This window comes from Brachycentrus maculatus, unplaced genomic scaffold (assembly GCF_059751285.1).
Source record: "Brachycentrus maculatus isolate JH-2025_06_01 unplaced genomic scaffold, ASM5975128v1 h1tg000220l, whole genome shotgun sequence".
NCBI classification, from domain to species: Eukaryota; Metazoa; Arthropoda; class Insecta; order Trichoptera; family Brachycentridae; genus Brachycentrus; species Brachycentrus maculatus.
The window spans coordinates 1,046,148-1,066,213 of NW_028280971.1; positions in this window are offsets into that span (position 1 = coordinate 1,046,148).

Sequence of the window (20,066 nt, forward strand, 5' to 3'; positions counted from 1 at the left end):
TACATACTTTATTTTACGTAAATTTCGATAATAAATGTCAAAAATAATCAAATATATATCAACCGAATAAGAATATGCTTTGTAAAAAATACTTATTACATTTGTACAATTTAAAAAAAGAAATTTTCGTATTGTCCGAGAGATGGCACTAGTAGTAGCGTACTAATCATGTACGAGTGTCGCGACAGTGAATTGTAACACCCTCAATGCGATCCAACTATCCCCTATCTACACCCACACTAGCGATGGCCCTAATATACATACCTCACGTACACAAATGCATTTCCAAAGGGCGTTTCTACTAAATGGGAGGTCCACCGCGGATACACCCTTTATTATCTCTATCCCTTTCATTAGCGATCTGTTTGGGGTTAAGAATTGTAGGGAAAGTGTTGTTACGGTATAAAAGTGACTTGTATTGACACCAATCATCTGGCATTATAATGAAAATGATTTTGACCTTTTTACATATGTACGCTTGGATATTTGATTTGATGTTCTCTTAATGAGTATCTTGAATCTTAAGTCGTCTTCTTCTTCTTCTTGGTTTTGTGGTCTGTTTTAAGAGAGGTTAACCTCCTGCGTGGTCGATTCCCAGCTGTCGATCTATCTCTTTGGTGGCCTGCCCGGGAGTTGTCTACCTTGGGGTTGGCAGTACAGTGCGATGTGGGGGAGTCTGGATGGTTCCATTCTCCTCACATGCGCATACCATTGTCTCCTTCGTTGCTTTCCCCACCTAACGACATCTTCGATCTCTCATGTCTCGATCTCTCTTTATTTATCTGTTGTTGTTTTTGATCGTTATTATAACATAAATGTGGAATTGTGTAATTGGCTTTTTTTATTAATGTACCTATTTTTTATTATATACTTTTACTAAATGTAGAGCTGTAGAATTCCCGAATAAAAAAATTAAAAAAATATCTTCCTCTTAAGCGAGTAGGTGAATATCGAAACGTATCTAATTAATATTAAAAAATGTATATATATATTCAAACTGAAAAACATAATTCAAACGTATCATTCTTGTTATAAAACTAGGATTTTAATTATAAAATTTTAAAATTGAAAAATCATTTAAATCATTGGGAAAAAAGGTTAAAAACACCTATTCTTTATATAAATGTTGCAAAAACGATTTTCTTTATTTTATTTTATGGCAAAAACAATAATCTTTCTGGATTTCGACAAAAAAAATACTTACTAACCCTGAAAATCTCTATATTATAAACATAAAGTGGTCAGATAGGATACAGTTGCACAGATATAAAAAGTATGTTACAACACCTAAACCAAATAAAAAATATCTGTAGTTCTATGTATTATTTTTAATCAACATCTTAATTTTTTAAATAAGTCAATTTCGTTAAATAATTCATTACAAATTTGCCTTATTGTCGAAATAAAAATATGAGCATTATTTTACTAATGTACGGGGATTTCGTTCAATTTATTGTTTTAGCATTAATTGTTTTAGCATTCAATAAAAAATAAGACACCTATTAAAGACAGTTTTTGAGTCTATTAATGTAAACACGACACGCTTCAGAACTACAGAAAATCTAGAAACCAGTCGTTTTTGAATTAATAAACTCAAAAGTGGACATATACAAGCGTTTTATTTTCACATATGAAGGCATTTTTGCTGTTTTGGTGATTAATTAGTAAAAATTACCACTATTTATCTTCAGGAATTCAGTAACTAAACGCGCAAGCGACTACACTTATAAAAACCTACTTATATGCAAGGATGGGTGAATGCACACGTTTTTGCATTCACCCAAATGTGCATTTGATATTCTTAGAAAAGGTATGTTAAATTTACCATAAGACTCGAAAGTATAATAACGTCTAAAGAATAAACTGGGAACGAAAAAACCCCAGGCGCTTAAAGAAACTGAAATTTATTCCGAGGACTTAAAAATTCTGGAAGTTCTCTTAAAATGCGCATAAATTTTCAAAAGACTTGTTTTATATCAGAAATCTCACACAGAGAGTCTGGAGGAGTTGAAAAAAGATGAAAAAGACACAAAACATCGACACCCAAAAACAAACATAGTAAAATATAGAAAAAAAACATTTTAGTTATGTAAATGGGCTTCGAAAAAAACATTTACATATAGATTAATGTAATTTTTATTATTAATCATAAGTTAGTTTCGATTGTCTCCTGCAGGTGATTTCAACTTCAATCATTTACTTTGGAAGTTTGTGATGTGTTTTTTACATTAACCTTCTCTATCCTTAATATCCTGCCTGCAGAGAAGCCTTTAATAGTAAAGGCTTTGCGGATTATTCTTTAAAAAATCACATTCAATGATTCTGTGGTCACTTTGGGGTAACATTGTATTATTCCATTTCAATTTGAAATTTCACTCGGTGAATATCACTCAAAATAAGCATAGATTAGAAAAATAAACAGATTTTTATTAAAAAAGGTTATTATTCAATTTAAGACAGGAAAATTTCACTAGATATGCACTGTTTCTTAAAATATATTATGACACATGTTTTGATGCATCAGCATCTTTTTTGTGCATCGAAACGTATTGAAACACGTGTCAGAAATGATTTTAAGAAAAAGTGTTAAGTACCAAGAGAAATAAATATGTAAAATACAAATAAGTCATTACAATTTGTAAATTTATAAATTGTTGCAAGTTTTGTAAAAATATACCTTATTCTATATTACTAACTCACTATCCATTTCGCCGCTTCCCCGCAGAGGTTGGCAGAGAGAATCGGAATTTTTTCCAAAAAAAAGTCGAGAAATTAATTTAGATGTAGATATCGAAGTTATGGTACTCATCAAAGATGCGTCTTGGTATTAGCTGGTTCGAGTGATTTTTTTATTAGCCATTTTTCAAAAAAAAAATATAGGGTAAAAAATTGAGGGTCAAATTTAGTATTTGTAGATAAAATTTTGCAATTGTTTATAAAATAAAATAAAGTTTTCTACTGACATTTCTTGGTGGAAGTGCATTTTATATATTAAAATAATTAATACACTTTTTTTCCACAAAAAAAATATATCGAAAAAAATGCAATGTTATAATTTTATCATATTATAGCTTATAATATTGGAAAATTATGAATCTTTTTTCTTGTTGTATAATATTTTTTTAAAATAAAATTAGGAAAAGTTTAACCTATTGTTCTGAAGGGTCGTTAATATTAAAATTCCTCGACCCCTGTGACCGTCTCACTATACAGCTTTCCTCTCGAGTCCCACTTAATATTCATCCTTTGTTTCTACCTTGTGGTCTCCCCATCCCCCAGGGGTGGTAAGTCCGAGGGATGGAGAAAGGGGTAGGGGAGGATAAGAAGAGATCAGAGGGGGTGGATGTGTTCATAATATACCACTACCACTTGGACCTTATTTAAATACGAAAATCCTTTTAAGGCTTAATTATTAAAAACATTTTTAGTGTGTCCAAATACTTTTTCACAAAATCTGGATTATCTCCAATAACAGGAGTTATTTTCATACTAATATAAGAGTTTCTGCTCAATAAAAAGCTTCTTTTTACCTCACCAATAGATGTCTATAGAGAAATTCTAGTGATTCAAGAATAATGTTTAAAAATTTGTTTATATATATATATATATATATATATATAGAACTTCCAAGAATTTGATTAGTGTGGTTGTCAATAATGGGTAGAATTGGTGAATGTTACAAGTGTGTAAAGTGATCACTTAAACCAGCCTATGAAGGTCGTCAGCCCCGTAAATGCCCAGACTTCCACATTCTTCTTCATCTTTGATGAGATGTCAAAAAATAATATTAATTATTAAAATTAGTAAAATATATGTTTTTAGAATTGAATAACTTATTTCTTTATAATTTTGATATTTACATTTAGAACAAAAAGATAATATTCAACAATACGTTATTTCATTTCGTCATTGTATTCTTGCAAACAATCTTCGTCTCTTTCACATTCATGCATCTCTTCATACATAAACGAAATAATTCGACCCCTGACCTGACCGCTAATTGATAATCCCATTTTTTTCTTGGTCTTCTTCTTATTCTATTACCAACTACATTTAAGTACAACTAAAATTAAGTGTTGAAAAAGAGTCCAGTGTACCACATACATTCAAAGTATATTGAAAAACGTAAGACGATAAATTAAAAAATCTAAAATCTTAAGTAAATATAAAAATAGAATCTTAAAAAAAAAGATAATATCATAAGTTAGTATGATATTTCATACAAATCATCTATTGTGGACTATTTTTTTTTTAACATCCATCATAATTTTTTTGTACATGCAGCACATTCGTCTGAGAGATCGCACATAAATCTTAAGCGTTTTTTTTTAACTACCCAACGTCCAAGTCACTCTGAAATCTAACTACGGCTTATGCAACACCGCTTATCATGACCCTACTCAGGCTTCAACTTTTTAAGTTTCATGGCCTATGCCTACTCGTGAATGGATTTACTCTTTATGTTTAAAATTACTATAATTTCGTGTAATTATGAGTAAAAATTCTAGGCAAAAACATTCGCAATCTTAAGCGGTTTATTATTCGGACACTCTTATATCCGAGATTCGGAAAGTGTAATCGAAAAGAACAGTGAAATAACAGCGAAAGTATTCGAATCACAAACCCGAAACACTCATCTTTATCGCTCATAAAACGCGCAGAAACGGAAGCGTTACGTTCTTAATACGGAATTTGAATCTATGAATACAATATCGAAGGCTCCGTTACCCCTTACCGACAACTATTGGTAAAGTTTTACCAGGGAATCGTTTAGAATTCAAACCGTCCCGCTTGGGCACTTGGAATTTGAATATTTCAACTCTGGTAATACCGACTTCTTCTTCTTCCCAGTACTTGAATCCCTTCCAGTTGCTAATGACCGGTTTCACTATATAACGATATGCCTTGTATAAAGACCCAGATCACACAAGGCTTCACTGCGAAAATCCTTCAAAACTGGCTGAAAATCCGTTTTTCCACCACAATTGTTACGTTTAAGCTTTGTTAGAAATTTCTTGGTGAAACTGCATTTTATATTTTTTCAATTCAATTCAAACCCTTCTCCGCACCCCAATGGTGCATAGGGCACTGCATTATATAAACACAGTGTTATCTCGATCGTTAACACACGAAGGAAAGGTGATCAGCCCTCCACTTCAGGTACCAGTCCAGGGTAATATTGAATAAATATAAGAGTGAAAAAATCACTTATATTTATTTGACCCCCCCTGGGAATCGAACCCGGGACCTCCAGGACGGTAGCCGAGCGTGCTGACCATTACACTACGGAGACGGAAAAAAATTTATAATTTAATAAAATTTGATATAACATAATAAAACAACAAATTTATATTTTTTCCCTATTTTATTTTATTTGACCAGTGTTTTATAGAATTGAATCCTTTTCAGCGTCTAATGACCGGTTTCACCATAAAACGATAAGCCTTGTATAAAGACATGCACCACAACAAGCTTCACTATGAAGTCCTTCAAAATTCGCCGTGAAAATCCATTTTTCTACTGGTTTTTCTAGCACAATTGTTGAATTTATGTTTTGTGCTGATATTTCTTGGTAGGACTGTATTTCATATAATATAATAAAACAAAAAAAATCTATTCCTTCCCACGTTTATTTTATTTGACCAGTGATTGATGGAATTGAATCCTTTTTAGTGTGCTATGACCGGTTTCACTATATAACGATATGCCTTGTATAAAGACGTAGATCATTAAACCACGAGTGTAAGTCCCTTTTCAAGCACAAGAGCACAGACTTTTATGGAGAGGCACAGCAAATCGAAACGTAAAAGTTCTCCATATGTATAAATGATTCAAATGTATTATGTTATAAATAAAAATGTAAATATATTAAATGAATAAAAAAAATGACAAGCTTCACTATGAAAATATTTTAATATTCACTGTGAAAACTCGTTTTTCTATTGGTTTTACTATTAAGTTTCGTATTGACATTTCTTGGTGAAACTGCATTTTATATAATAAAACAGAAAATTTATAGTTTTTTCCACTTTCATTTTATTTGATAAGTTTCGTCGTACGACTGGTCGTGATGATAATAGAACAACAACTTGTTGTTGTTTTATTATACAACCGTTACATGAAAGTATCTAATAAATGTATGTCTCTCAAGTGATTCATTATCATTTTGGAAGTCCCGGGCTCGATTTTCAGAGTGGCCAAAATAAATATATAAGTGTAAGTCTAATATTTATTTTAGATATCTACGGACTTCACTACGTGAAGCGTAAGATTGATTACATTGCCTTCGTACAATTAACCATCAACTTAACATTGCATCAATTTGATTCTGTGCCCTATGTATCATAGAGTGCGAATGAGGGTAACTGATTTCGCATTAACTTTGTGGAGTAACGTAATGATTTTAAAATTTAAATAAAACATATGAATAACACCACTTTTTTAGTTATTAATGTAAACACGATTGGTTTCGAGAACTACATATGTTCTCATCAACAGGTGAAAATACAAAATTACAAATATTCTATTATTATTTATAAATCACAATATCAATAATTTTTCATATTATTTTTTGACATCTCATCAAAGATGAAGATGAATATGGAAGTCTGGGCATTTGCGGGGCTGACGACCGTCATAGGCTGGTTTAAGTGATCACTTTACACACTGGTTAATGACGGTCGTCAGCCCCGTAAATGCCCAGAATTCCATATTCTTCTTCATCTTTCATGAGATGTCAAAAGATAATATGAAAATATCTCCTGTAATTGGAGATAATCCAGATTTTGTAAACAAGTATTTGGACACACTCAAAATGTTGTAAATAAATTATCTGGTCAAATTATAAGCTTAATAATAAAAATGAAAATGGTATTTTCTGGCGTTTCTCATGTGTGTGATTATAATCCAGGATTCGGATCTCACATACTAATATAAGAGTTTCTGCTTAATAAAAAAGCTTCTTTACATCTCACCAATAGATGTCTCTAGTGAAGTTCTAGTGATTCAAGAACAAAGTTTCTAAATTGGTTCATATATATAGAACTTCCAAGAATTTGAGTAGTGTGGTTGTCAATAATGGGTAGAATTGGTGAATGTTACACGTGTGTAAAGTGATCACTTAAACCAGCCTATGACGGTCGCCAGCCCCGTAAATGCCCAGACTTCCATATTCTTCTTCATCTTTGATGAGAAGTCAAAAAAAAAAATAAAAAATAAGTATTTGGACAGTCAAAATGTTGTAAATATTTTTTCACGTACAAATTTATTTATTTTGAAGTATTCTTAAGTACAAAATTTAGTGTTTTTACGTATTGACGAGAACATCTATAGTTCTCGAACTAGTCTTATTTACATTAATAAACTCAAAAAGTGGTCTTATAAAAATGTTTTATTTTTATATTTAAAGTCCAAATATTCTGCGCAAACGATTGTACATTTTGTATTTAACTTATTAGTCAGGACAAATGCTGGGAAGTTTTGTATCGTTTCCTGTATCTTGGAGTTTCCTGTATCCGCAACCACTTGCAGCAAGTAAACAAGGGAACGTGCCGATATCACCTCAGGCGACTTGAAGGCAAACAACGAGAAGTTGTGTCCTAAGATTAAATGCGTTAGGGATGGGAGCCTCCGTGGAGATTACGGGAGGGGAGGATTATAAACTTTCCAACCCTTATAATCGGGCTCGGACCATTGGGTTATCTTTATATAAAAAAAATATATTTCCAATAAATGTAATTTTTACACTCTCTTTATCATATATCGTTCAGTTTGTGTAATACTACTTTGTTTTATTACCATACCACAAATTTAATGCTTTCAATATCCTTGTTTTCTCGTATACTCAACATAGATAAGGAAGAATGTTTTTTGTTGTTAAAATTCTTCGTCTTCAAACCCTCAATGGTGCATAGGGCACTGCATTATATAAACGCAGTGTTATCTTGATCATTAACACACGAAGGAAAGGTGATCAGCCCTCTGCTTCAAGTACCGGTACAGGGTAGTATTTAATAAATATTACAGTGGAAAAATCACTTATACTTATAAGAGCCCCCCCGTGAATCTAACCCAGGACCTCCGGAGGCGGACGAACCGTCTCAAGTTGAGACACATATAATATCGATGTATAACATATAATATCGTTATACCATCCGTTGGGTGAATATTCCGTTGTCTTATAAAATAAATAATAATAACACAAATTCTTTATAAAAATATTTTTTTAGTTTGTTTATAAATCGCCATTTTTACAAAATATCGTTTCAAGGTATACAATAATTTATAATATGTTAAATACTGATAAATGACGGAAGATGAAAAAATATTTTAGGTTTTACTTGGTAAATATCACGTTTTCTTATAATATATTATAACACGTGTTTCGCTGCACTTGAAAATATTTTGCAAATGCGGTGTTTGTATAATTACCATAAAAATAATCATTTTGGATAATGTTTGCCATAATTCAGCGTCATTTTCATAAAATACTAATTCAAGGTCCCTTCAATAATACATTTATCAATTTAATAATTAAATAAACTTAGTGGGGTAAAATGAAACTAATGTATATTTTTAAAATTAACTTTATAGATTAAACTAATTGACCCAGAATTAATTTTTATATGACCGAATGTAAACTCGCGGAATGAAAGTTTTACATGCTCGTACGTAAGTTTTTATATTAAACCTTTTCTAGAGTACAATAATTGATGTCCGACTTTCTCTGGGAAGTGGGTTCCTTTCACATGTTTCTTTCATATAATCTATGTATTTATGAAGTTAGAAATTATTTAAAAAAAAAACTTATCTCTAGGTTTTATTTTATGACAAAATTCCAAAAAAATCCACAGATGTCATTGGTATACAAGTTACATCATACCAACTGACAGACGGATTTCGATATTCATTTACGTCCGTACTCCCGGAAAGGTTATTAAAATTTATTTCACGACAATCATGATCCTCATAATTTTGGTTATTTTATTTGAAAGATTTTTATAAAACCGTATGCGCAATAAAAACCCTATTTCCTATAATTTCAGGAAAGTTTTTTTCCATATGTAAAGTGGATACGAAACAATTCAAACGCCTAGCTTAAGTACTCCCACACTCGTTCACAGGGGGTTGGGGGTGGCGGCTTTTGGGGTGTCGGGCGCGTGGGGTGCGTGAATAAATGTGATGGAAATTGGAGGATTTGTTTACCCATTTTTCCAAGTTTTTTGACAGTAAAAGGGATGAATGGGGCAGGAAGGGATGAGCGAGAAGGGGCGGCTATTTATTTAAGACATCACATGTACCATGTACCATGTACCATATACATACGTGGACAGAACGAGGCGTCGCTAATTCGATGGAAATGTATCACTGCTCCACTATTTCTTCCTTTCTCACACTTATCGAGATACGATTTTGCCTACACGAATACAAACAAACTCACTTATTGCGATATTTATGGAAGGTTTTATTCTCCGTGATATTTATCGCTTGAAAACAATTTGGAGATTGATGCAACCTCTTTCATTATCACCATAACATTAGATGAATATAAATAAACAAGTTTTATGTTTTATTACTGTTAAATGATTATAAATATGTTTAATTTTTACTTCCGGAATAAACATTTTTTTACTTTGTAAGTAAAAATAGCTTATTCCGGTATTATCAATGATATTTTGAATAAGTTGTATCATAAATGCTATTTCAGGTTCTCTATCCAAAAAAAAAATTGGGAATCGATTTAAATGAATCTCACCTATGTTCAATTGGAATAAGCTATATATTCATCATTTTCGTAAAATATAAAATACTACCTCAAGGGCGCGTAAATGTGATGAAATTGGGGAAAAGGAAATACAGGAAGGAAATGATAAAGCAAATAAATGCGTTTTTAGTTTTGTTCTAAAGATCATTTGTCTTTTACTATTTCTAACAACTGGTGGAGGAGCTTTCGACGCCTTCGTCCCGCAACAGCAAAGGCACGCTCGTCAAATTTGGTGCGTGGGTTGCGAGCTGGAAAGGTCACTTTGACCATAGCAGTTGTTGTGGCTGTGTATCAACCAATCATGATATATAACTATGTTTTTATAGGATATGTCCTGCCCATTGCAATTTGTTTTGCATGGCATGAGCAGGACCCCACAAGATGGACTATAATTTTTTCACGATGTAGAACAAAACAGGTGTCGGAAGACCCCAAAAGAGATGGTCCGACGACATAGTCGCTATGGGGGGTAGAAACTGGCTGCAAGCAGCAACCGACCAGAGGAAATGGAAAGTAGGGGAAGAAACTATTATCCAGCAGTCGAGGACAGAGAGCTCACGAAGAAGAAGAAGAAGAAGATATTAGATATATGTAAGAAGACATAGCGTTTTTTAGATTTAAATTTTTGCTTGGATTGTTTATTGAAGAGACAGATTTAATATTATTTTGAGAAAAAAAAAACTTTGTGTTTTGATACACTCACATTTCAAAATAATATGTCATTCTCAAAATAATATATCAATATCCACAAAGTTAATGCTTTCAATATCCAAAACATAAGACAGATTTAAGCTTTTTTTTCTTGTAGACATATCACTCATGTAGTACATGCTTGCTAACTTTTTGCTTTTTTATTTTTTTAATGTTTTTTTATTTTATTTTTGTTTTCTGAAATTGTAATTTTTTATTCTTGAATTTTTTGTATTTTGTATTAACACTGTTATTCTAGTTCTGCTTCTATCCATTGTTTTTCTTGCCAGTGTCCTTTATGACCTTAATTTAATTGTTTACCCACACACAGGCCATGCCTTTGTGCGATATTTTTTTTGTATTTATATTTTATTCATATTTTTTGGTATTTGAATTTATGTCATGTTTGTACAATGCAAAATAATTTATAATAAAGAAAAAAAATCTTATCAGAAACGAAGGATCTATTTTTTTTCTTCTTTCGAGACTAACCATCACGCGGCTTCACCGCAGGGGTAAGCAGAGAGAATCGAACGCCACACCACTCTGTCTTTGCAAACATTCTTTGCCTCTTCAACATTCATGTATCTCCTCATACATGCCCGACGATTATTACGACTCCTGACCCGGCCGCTTTTAAGTATTTGTCATACCTGATTGTGCCAAGTTTTCCTCGGTCGTCCTCTGCTTCTTTTTCGAACTACATTCGCCTCATAAATTTTCTTTCGAGACTTGGTCACCTGAAACCCCGGTCAAGGGAAGAAATTCTGTATACATACGACTACTCGATATGTACATAATATTATTATAATGCTATGTACCTAACCCCTTGGTTCTCTATGGTGGTTGTATGTTTGCTCGCTATAATGGAATTTCACGGCGCGTAATTTTATTTGGATAATGATATAAGGTGACGACGGTTTTGCGTCGCTACAAAGCGTTTCTTGAAAAACCGCCATCGATGAAATCCATTATTTATGGGGTTCGTTCCTTACACTGATCTCGCCAGTTTGCCTTGCAAATTGGGGACCTTGGTAAGATAACACACATTATTATTCACTTCATATTAGTAACATATCCTTATTATGCACGTTTCTTATTAGGGGGGTTCTTATGTTCCGTTTTTAGGAGTATGTAACACAAATCGAATCTTTCATTCTATTTTTTTTCTGATTCGATTCTCTTAAGAGTTATAATAAATATAAGTGAAATTCTAATATCAATTTTATGTATCCCCGGATTGGTACCGAAAGCGCAAGGCTAATCACCTTGTCTTCATATAATTAACTCATTAACTCATAATTAACACAGCATCAATTTGATGCTTTAATTAATTTAATTAATTAAATTTAATAAAATAATATGAATATTTATTTCAATGCTCACATTAATATGCTAACCACATTAATGTAATGTAATAACTCAAATTTATGTATAACCAGGGCTTCTTATACTGAAGCACCAAGAACCGATTACTTTTATTTTTAAATGTACATTTAACCCTTAGAGTTACCAAGTTTTTCAAAGTCAAATTTAACCCTCTCTTGACCGCAGATTCCAATCATTCGAGACAAACGGTAGATCGGGGATTCGCAAGTAATTGCGCATGTTTCGTTTTACAATACTTCCTGTTCCTGTATCAGCCCCTTAGCGGGATAGCCTTCAGCCTTCATCCCCCGCAGTACAAAATCGCTACAGGGTAGTTGCCAAAAATGGTGGTTAAAAAGGGATATTTTTATAGCACCCACGGGATTTTGGACCTCCCCACATCGTAAAAAATTGCCCCCCATTACAGGAATTACACCACCGTTAGAAGAACAGGTGTGAACGGATTACTAAAGAGGAGTTTTGTGAAAAAAGTTTGTAGGTTTTACAAATATGTAAGCTTGTAGGTCCTACGCGGAAATTGTACATATTTAAATCATACTTATAACCCTTATCCGCACCCAATGGTGCATAGGGCACTGCATCGAATGGACGCAGTGTTATCTTGATCATTACTTATATGAAGGCAAGGTGATCACTCTTGCGCTTCAGGAACCAGTCCAGAGTAATGTTAAATAAATATTACAGTGTAAAATCACTAATATTTATTTTCACCCCCCCTGGGAATCGAACCCGGGACCTTCAGCACGGTAGCTAAACACGCTAACCATTACACCGCAGAGGCAGACAGATTAAATAATAAATTCAACAAATTAAATCTATATAAACAAAAATGTTCTTTTATTCAAAATCTAAAATTTTGACAAATTTTGATTTTTTTGGTAAAAATATGCTTCGTTTTAGAGTAGTTTTTTTACCAAATGGTTACGCTATCTGATATAAAAAAGTAAATAATGCATTACTAAACATTGCTTATGGTGGACAGCGTACTTCATGACAGATACCATCACTAAGCATTTTCAATATTTTCGTGTGCGTTATTATTTCAGCTATGTGAAATTAAAAAAAAAACACGTGCCTTCTTTTCCATTTGACCAGACTGTGCCATGACTATACGTGGCTGGATGTAGCTAGTTATTAATGTATGCATTTAGTAATACAGTATTTAACCCTGAAAAAGTCACCTTTAACGACAAAAAAGGATTATTTTCTTTTCATTAGCTTTTGTTATAATTGTGGTATTATTTCCTTTTCCACATATTTAACAATATGTGGAAGGTGTTCAAAAAATGTACGTTTATTAAAATATAATTATTAATTTCTTTAGGATAATTTTTATAAATTGATTTCTTTTTTGCTACGAGATTACACATGTAATTAAAATGAAAAATCATTACCGAGTTTATTTTTTGTGACCATATAATTTTAATTTTTTATTATTATTGAATGTATTACAAAAAAAAACATTAATTTCACGTGTCATATTAAGTGTCAAATGATAATATTTAGTATAGGTATACGTATGTCCGCCTCCGTAGTGTAATGGTCAGTACGCTCGGCTACCTTTCTGGAGGTCCCGAGTTCGATTCCCAAGGGGGGTAAAATAAATATAAGTGATTTTTTCACTGTCATATTTATTCAATATTACCCTGGACTGGTACCTGAAGCGGAGGGCTGATCACCTTTCCTTCATGTGTAAACGATCAAGATAACACTGCGTTTATATGACGCAGTGCCCTATGCACCATTGGGGTGCGGATAAAGGTTTAAAAAAATAGGTATACTTACGTATACATATAAAATGATTATTTCGAAATAAGAACAGAGACATCTATTGAGGGGAAAAATAAAAATATTTCAACTGGTGGGTTTCTTGGCTAGCTATATAACCTTCGGTTCGTCAAAAAGGAATGAGAAAAAAAGAAAATAATAGGAAACAAAAATACCGTATCGCCTGCCTAATCCGCAAAGTGTCTAACTCCATCCTGGCTTACCTTCCAGAAGAGCGTAGAAAATTGTACCTAATGTTTTTGCGGTCTTCTGAAAAGCAAGGTCAGATAGATTTAAACAGTTTATGAATTAAGCCGACGATGTTTGTGTTTTTTTATATTGTCAAAATTAAAAATTAATAAGTTTAGTCTGTTTAAAAAGGGTTTGAAACAAATCATAAACACATTTCAGTCTCCACATGTTCCCGTCTCTTCGTCGGGACAATCACAACACCTTGGAAGAAAACACTATAAACCACTTACTGACCCTTATCCGCGCACCCCGTGGTGCATAGGGCAATGCGTCAAATTGATCTAATGACAATTTAATAGTTGAATGCTATAACAAAGACACGCTTGCCAAATTTGGTACTCTGGTTGCAAGCTGGTAAGATTACTTAGCCAGTGGAAGAATTTTCACTCATGAATTACATGAAATCATTGAAAATTTTTAACATAAAGACTAAATCCACCCACAAACAGGAAGAGGCTATCAAACTTATAAAATGGAAACCTTAGCAGGGCCACGATGAGCGGTGTTACGTAAGCCGTAGTTTTTTTACCCGTTTTCGAAAGTCCTGCATTTTTCACGGGGAAATAGCTTACTGTTTTCTTCCTAATTAAATGTAAATATTATACTAAGCATATAAAAAAAGATGTTTATAAAGTACTTATAATATAATGTCTGTTTTGATGCATGGTAGTACGACGATCGTAAAGATGTAGTGGTCAACGTAGATCTTACATACACATCCAAACAATGCAGACCGGATATAAATGTGTACAATCCGGATATGGGTATCGCATTGTTTACCCGAAACCACCCTACCTGTCTCAGGACGCACACACACATATTTATTAGCTGTATACGTATTTATATAAATATACAACCATAAGGAATATATTTACGCAGATTTAAGGTCGAGTTGCAAAACCCTGTAAAGGATATTTTTCTATAAAAATATACGTATTTTTTAATATTTTTTTTGATCCTATCTTATTACTCCCAAATTAAAGCTTTTGTAGTTATGTACATCATATTACGATTGTGAAAATTCCACACCATTTTGTATAAAGGGCACCGAATAGGATTGACGCGGTGTCATCTTAATTGCTTAATCAGTTCTATGCTTGAAATTCTTTTGAATAATAGAGGAATATATATTTTGAATATTGTTTAGTAGATAGTATTTTAGTATTATTCAATCTTGATAAATAAGCGGTTACCTTCGATACCGGTAGACATTATAATTAAGTTATAATAAAATATTTAAAGTGATTTTAAAACAAAGTTACATTTTTATTATACATTTGATTTTATTTAAATACATATATTTATTCAAAAATACTATTTTCCCCCTAATTTAATAGATTTTTCCAGATATTATTTTATTCTAATTATATATTTATTTATAAATATATATATTTAGATATATTTATTTTATTATGAATTAAAAAAAACAATCATTTACTGAAGGCCAAATAAAACCATTGTCTATATTTAATTATAATAATTTTCTAATTCAATGAAAATATTTTTCAAGTGAATTTTATTTTATTTTACATATATAACTATTCATATTAACATAAACACTATACAAAGAAAAGAACCTTCAAATTTCGACTTAAACTGTTTATATTATTTCATGAAATCCGTTACTTCCTTTTGAATTGTGACGACCGAGTTTCGTTTATAGTTATACAGCCTCTTTCAGGAAACTACCCTTTTGTTGTCCACATGACAAAGTGTGGCGATCAATTTCAGCATTGTTACGGGAAATTATTGATGCTGGCTGCATTGTATTTTGTTACGATATTTCATCTATTGGCTGTGTTAGTACAACCTACTTTTTATCAGCAATACGTAGATAATTTGAAATGTCGTCTAACAAAAATATTATTTGAAATGTTAGCCAATACTCAATCGATAAAATAATATGATGGAAAAAAACTGTCATTGCAAAATACATGAAAATGTCACCATTATAATTTTAAGTCTCCTATCTTTTTCTTGTTGATCTCATCTTAACCGTATACAGGCACATTGGTGCATAAACCACTGCAAGCTTTTACCCTTCGCCAACATTAAAAGTCAAAATATAAACGTGTGTTAAGTGACTTAAAACTAGCTTATAACGGTCGTAAGCCCCGTAAATGCCCAAACTTCCATATTCTTCTTCATCCATTTCAAGATGTCAATAAAATAATATGAAAAATAATTTGTAAAAATGTGTTGTATATTTGACACACTCAAAATGCTGTATATATTTTTTCTTTATTTTTTATCATTTTACTTATAACCTGCACAGCCTTTACTTTTTAAAGGCTTGTCTACAGTAAGGATAGTAAGAATCGGGAAAAAAATGAAATATACATCACAAACACCCAGACCAATTGAATATATCTTTCTTGAATTTACTTTGCAATCGGTGGAATTCGAACCAGCGAGACCAGTTTTGAAGTCGAGCGTCTACCCAATTACGCCATAATGCCTATCAAAATTAATTATTATGTTAAAATTAGCAAGTAAAACACGGATGATTTTTTTATCATAATTGTAATTTAATCATTGCTAAATTCGGATAATTTTGGGTAAAGAGGAATAAAAATCAGGTCAAATATTTTAGGAATGGGAAATGGAATAATATCCATCAAAACAACATTCTACTTATTATTCATCGCTCACTTTGTGTAATATAATTAAAAGTGGTATTACACAAAATGAACGATGATTGATAAGGAGAATGTTATATTACCATACCACAAAGTTAACAATGCTTTTAATACACACAAAAAAATCCACCAAAACAACCCATTTACAGTAAGCGAAGTCCGATTCGTACGGTGCCAAAAAATTATAATTGTTTTTTTTCAGGCTTAAAAATATTTTTGTGTTTACGCAACGGGCATGATTGATGGCGGTATAATAAAATATTTAAATAACTAGAAGGCCTGTAATAGTATTCGCGAGGAGCGAGAAACTAGAAAAATATTCCGTAAAAATATCTTCATATTCCCAAAAAATATACAGGGTGGTAATATAATTGATTACTGTAAGTATCCATTCCCATTCGCATCCCCCAAAAAACGGACAGTTATACGTCATCCTGACAGCTCAGCAAAATTGTTCTTTCACCCTCGTTGAGACTTTGGCATCGTTAAAGAGGAAGAAAGCTCGCCACGCAAAAAACCTCATTTGCAAAGGCTCTCTCATACAATATAAGTATTGGGTAACGTGCCCTATTACCGTTGTATTCCAATCGATGAAATGACAGCTATGACTTAGAAAATTTTGAATTAATGTGTTTATACTATCTTTAAATGATATTCAATTACCAAGGGTCTACGAATCATATCTCTATATAGGTGAAGAAGAAAGTGAAGTCTGGGTATAGGCTGGTTTAAGTAATCACTTAATGCAGGTGTAACATTAACAATTCACTTACAACCACACTTTTTAAATGTTGAAAATATATTATCTCTCAAACGAATGAATTTTCAAGATTTTGTGTTCAGCACTTTTATTCCTACAGCATCGATAACATACGAAAGTGTAAATGAACCTCCGGATTATATTGCTGTAACGTATACATCTAATATTAAAATTCCAAAAGTCTCTGAAATTGAATTTACTTTAAATTATTATAAATTTAGTTCGTGCTTTATTTTTCAATTTATAATGCAATATAATTTACACACATACAGACACAAACGATTTTTTATTACGCATAATTATTGGTTAGATTATCTTGTTTATCATAAACAGTTTTCTTTACTATGTATATAATATATTTAAATTATTCTGATTATTAACTGTTGAAAAATGAGATACTTTTTTACTCCACAGTTGTATGTTATTGTAATCTAGAACTGAAATCGAAAATATACATTTTTTAAAGTAATGTTTTGAGAATACTTCATTCCTAATATCTTAACAGTTTATGGTAAATATTGGTTTAAAACTCACAATATGCAAAATCACTCGTAAATGAGTGGACACTTCTATAAAAAAATCACAAATTAACTCTCAAACTTTTAAGGTACGATAATAGTCAACCATGCCGGAGTTGAATTCGCGAAGGCTCTATGCTAATGATTTATCCAGTATTGACCGTCTTCCTTGTACGATTTCAAATTATAATTTTCCTTCCTTGTCCGTGTGGCATCTCTGCCTCGCCGATGCGAATCCACATAGCAGCTTCTCTGTCGCACAAGTCCCTGGTACTTTTACGTCATTATATTTATCATACATTCACAGCTGGCGCACATCAAGGTGGATACCGTCACACCTTTAAAAAAATATAATTTTTTTATGAAAAATTTAATTTGTATTTAAAACCTTATAATAATGTTAAAAAACCCCCTGCTTATATTGATAGTAGATTCAAGTCATAATTAAACAATATCTGGCATAATTTTTTAAAAGTATTTTCAATTGTCAACACTGATTTATTTTATTTTCAAATGAGGATTTTCGTTCAATAACTCACAAATTTGTTTCTTCTTATATTTAAAATATTTTTTTCGAGATTTTTATCAAAATACATTCGGAAATATTAATAATACAAAATATTGTAGTGTTTAAAATAATATACCTTTAATAAGTAAAAGTTAATGGCATTCGAGATACATGAATCTATTGAATTGTGTACGATTTTTAAAAATCATTTTTTAGTTCGTTCGGAAGGTATTTAAATTTGTTGAAATATTAATTTGAAGTTTTGTTTAAATAGTTGTTTTTTAAAGTTATTCTTAAATGTTTTTTTTAAACGCTGAAAATAAATCTTGATTTAAGAAGAGTAAGTAGTGTAATCATATTGTGAGAAAAATACCGAAATAGAATACAAGCGTAAAGATTGCTACTAGAGAGTTGGTTTTTTATTTGCTACCCACACTAGGAAATGGTTTTCTGAAGGTCCAATGTCGAAGTTGAATAAACCTTGTTGTTACCTGAATCGTGAAAATATTTTGTTGAATTCAATGTTTGTTGTTTATAGTTTTTCAACAGATTTGTAAATGTAATAAGGTATTTTAATTAATACCATCTTTAACGGCTATTACTAAATTATTTAAAACTACACATAACCTTCAATTTAAATTATTCACTAATTAAAAAAAAAATACTAGACACACAAAATAATATTGAGCTTTGTATTTATCCACTTTTGTATAAATATATTAAATACTTGCATAGTAATAATTCTTAGAAAAAATAACTTTTATTACTAGCTAACTAACCATCACACCTCTGTACTGCAGGGATAGGCAGAGAGAATACAATGCTACACCAATCTGTCATATCTTAACCTCATCCATATGTGGGTATGAGGAGTTACATGAGCTTCTCCCCATATCCAACGATTAATCCGACTTCTGACCTGACCACTCTCAAGTATTTGAAGTACTTGATCGTGCCAAGTTGATCTCAAATTAAATTAAATTTTGATTTTGTTGAATATCCAAAGACATCCGCCTCATAAATCACTTTTAACGTTTTTTTTTCACTCATTTGACTCATATAAATAACTTTTTTATAATCAATAATAGGGTTATATGCCTACATGGTACGAACCTATAAGAAAATGCTTAACAATCGTTATTTACTAATATAACAAATGAAATTAATAAACCAAGACAAGAATATCCCTATTGATTGACTTAGCATACAATATTACTCTACCTTCTATGATTCGTAAGGAAATTTTATAAGCCATCTCTTTAAGATTAAGTAAGATAAAACCATTGAAGAAAATGTGTTTAATACTGATCGTACTTTTGAAACCTGTAGCAAAACTGTTTAGAAAAGTTGGAAAATGATCAAAAGATATGCCTACAATTGAAACCAACGCTCTTTAATGATGTGTTTACAATGTACGCTGAAAAAACCATGCATTCAGTTTAATACAATACGTTTAATAAATCGTAATATTATTTCTTATTTATAATTATGGATTTGGCTTGGCGTTTAATTTGTAGAACTCCACTTTAATTTATGTATTAAATGTTAAATCAAACACTGGTATTTTGAGTCTACTAAGTTGTATGTCCGCCTCCGAAGTGTAATGGTCAGCACGCTCGGCTACCGTTCTGGAGGTCCCGGGTTCGGTTCCCAAGGGGGGTAATAAGTGATTTTTTCACTGTAATATTTATTCAATATTACCCTGGACTGGTACCTGAAGCGGAAGGCTGATCACCTTTCCTTCATGTGTAAACGATCAAGATAACACTGCGTTTATATG